Genomic DNA, 2,711 nt, shown 5'->3' on the forward strand with positions numbered 1-2,711 from the left:
CGCCGGTACCTACCGCCCGCGCGCGAGATGGGGCTCTCCGTGCAGCGCCGGCACCGAGGCGGCGGTCATGTCTAACCACCGCCTGCACCGCCGCCACCTCGCTCCGCGCCCGCGCTGCGCCTTCCCCGCCTTCCCCGCTGCCGCCGCCGCCACTACCACTCCGCAGACACACAGCCAAGATCCCTGACTCTTAACACCAACTCTCTTCTCCGGGGAGGGGAGGGGACGGAGCGAGGGGGAGGGGGAGACACGCCGAGGCGCACGGAATTGCAAGTTCAGCAAAGAATTGGGGGGGGGGGGTTCCTGCAGGGAGACGCGACGCGCTCCGGATCGGGCTGGCGGGGATGCGTCCCCTCCCCCCCAAAAAAAAGAACCTTCAATACCGTCCCCCCACCCCCAGCAAAAAAATACAAACGAAAATGCATGGAACAGCACCTCATTCTCCCTCAGATCGTCAGCTACAATCTGAAGCCTCAACAGTTCAGTTTTGCCCGTCTCATCCATCGGAGGCACTTTGAAATGTATTCGACTTTACATCCCCTCACTTCTTTCTTTCTCTGACTCTCGTCCCCTCTCGCTCACACAGCCACACACGGCAAAGCAAGTTTATACGAGGCTGCAAATACACGTGATGCAAAAGGACTTTGCCAAGAGAAACAATATTTTTCTTTTCCATATAGAAACCCCGCCACAGTGTGCTGGGGAGATTTTGCGTTTCGGTAGTTTTGCGTTGGGGGCCAAACCTGAATTACATACTTTCTCCTTTACACCCCACCTCCCCCCTGAAGCCACAAATAGTACAGTTGCGAACTTGGCAAAAAAAAGAAAAAGCAATTTGGGGGGTGGATGTTGTTTTGTTTTTACACTTGAGTTCCTAGCTAGGCACATTAAGTCCCTGTTCGCCATCACTATCAAGTTTTTAACTCACCGTTTACTATTAGAGGCCCTACCTGCTCTTAAAACATAACTTTTCGCATCACTTTTTAGGATAAAAAATAAGCTTTATAAATTGATCATTTCGTAATTACAAGCGTGCTTTACCCAGTAAATGCAACATAAGCTATTTCAACGTGTGTTAAAATACACGTTCTACACCCCCTTGTATTGCTAAATGTGCGAGTACATACACAGGATGCATGCACATACACTTTCCCATTTGGTAATTATTTAATAGGTTGTTCTTTTGTTTTAATAAAACACTGGGCTGACATTTAAATTTCAATTCAATTACAAACAGTTTACTCTTGACAGCAAATTGTAACGTTACCTTAAATGGCCACAAATATTCTCACAATATTCCAAGGAAAGACTTTAAAAAGAGACAAAAATCTTCTGCAAGTATTTAGTATTTCACATGTGTATCCCCCAAAAAAAGTATCTTAACTGCTGCTCCAGGGGTATTCCACAGATTACAAGATTATGCACCTGGCTCTGGTTTCTGCATTTTCCACCGTAAAACCGCAAACAAAATTCCCTCCCCCAAGAAAGAAAGCATTAAAAAAAAAAAAAAAATCCAACAACTTTTTCTTATTGTTTGTTTAAAAAAAAAAAAAATACAGCATAGTTATAATTTTTCCTCAAACAAATCTTGGTGGCTTTTTTTTTTCTTCTCCTCTTATAAAGTCTTAAACTTGTTCCAAGTTTAGAGGTGTCTCCTCATCATCCTCCTCATCCTCCTCATCATCACCATTGACTCCCCAGTGGAGTCACATTGATAATAATAGGTTTCCCTGAAAGATACATTGTAATCCATTCACATCCGGGCACTGCGGGCTTATAAAGAGAAGGCGCTGCGGCCGCGGCTGCTCCTCCAGACAATGACTGGAGAGGGGCGGGGCGGGAGCGGGCAACCATAGAGTGGTAAACACAGTGCCTAGAGAGGCGTCAAAGATGGCGGCGCGCGACAGCCACGCCTCCTCTGGGACCGGAGGCGGGTGGCGGGATTTGGGCCGGCGTTACGCGTGGGGCCGATCTGCGTGGACTCCGGTGGCTGGGGCCGTTTGAAGGCTGCTTCTCACTGCGTTCTTCCTCTAGTTCCCGTTCCTCGCCTCTTCTTGCTCTTTGAGTGAGAAGTGTAGTCTCTTGAGGAAATTAACCAATTAAACTCCACAGACCCAGGAGGGAGAGCCTCGGAGAGGCTGCATCGGCCTCGCGAACGTAAAGCCCGATCCCGCGTTCCCGCGCAGCGTGGAAGCGGGTCCCTAAGCTTGGCTTGCGCGGCGCCCACAAAGGCCGCGGAAGCCAATTATTGTTCCTGGGCATGAAGAGGGTTGGGTCCTCCCCGCCCCCACCTCCTAGACTAGGAAGTGGGAGAACTTTGTAAATCCACTTCGGACTTATGAGGGTCTTCCTGGAAGGAGGCCTTGGTCCAGTGCTCTGGGCGCGCAAATGGAGTTTCCACTGCCTCACCTTCGGTACTGGCCTAGCAGTGACCTTCTCTAGCCTGTTTTCTAGTCTGTGGCATACAAAGACTTAGGACCACTTGACAAATTCTGGAAGGGTTGAATGGGTCTAAAGAGCAACCACTCAAGAAATACTCCCTTTCCATCTCTACTTCCTGGCTAAACCAGCTGATGGGTACCTTAACCTAGCACAGGGAAGTTTTAAATAAGGAATTCCCTATTGCTTTAAAAAAAAAAAAAAAAAGTTTTGAACCCTCCTGATGGAGAAATGATAATAATGAGAGGTAACACAGACTTAGTGTGTGCCAA

General features: G+C 48.5%; 1 protein-coding gene across 3 annotated transcripts in view; it reads right to left on the reverse strand.

Annotated features, from left to right (window-relative positions):
* The window catches only part of TCF4 (transcription factor 4), a 450,711-nt gene extending 448,924 nt beyond the window's left edge, over positions 1 to 1,787 (reverse strand). The window contains exon 1 of one of the 3 annotated variants that reach the window (XM_006837504.1): positions 1,268 to 1,787. The gene's annotated coding sequence lies outside the window, so the exon portion shown is untranslated. Of the gene's footprint in view, positions 1 to 13; positions 595 to 1,267 lie in introns of those variants that run through there. The other 2 variants (XM_006837503.1, XM_006837506.1) reach the window with 2 other exon arrangements.
* Positions 1,788 to 2,711: the final 924 nt, after the last annotated feature.

Source organism: Chrysochloris asiatica, unplaced genomic scaffold, assembly GCF_000296735.1.
Source record: "Chrysochloris asiatica unplaced genomic scaffold, ChrAsi1.0 scaffold00021, whole genome shotgun sequence".
Lineage (NCBI taxonomy): Eukaryota > Metazoa > Chordata > Mammalia > Afrosoricida > Chrysochloridae > Chrysochloris > Chrysochloris asiatica.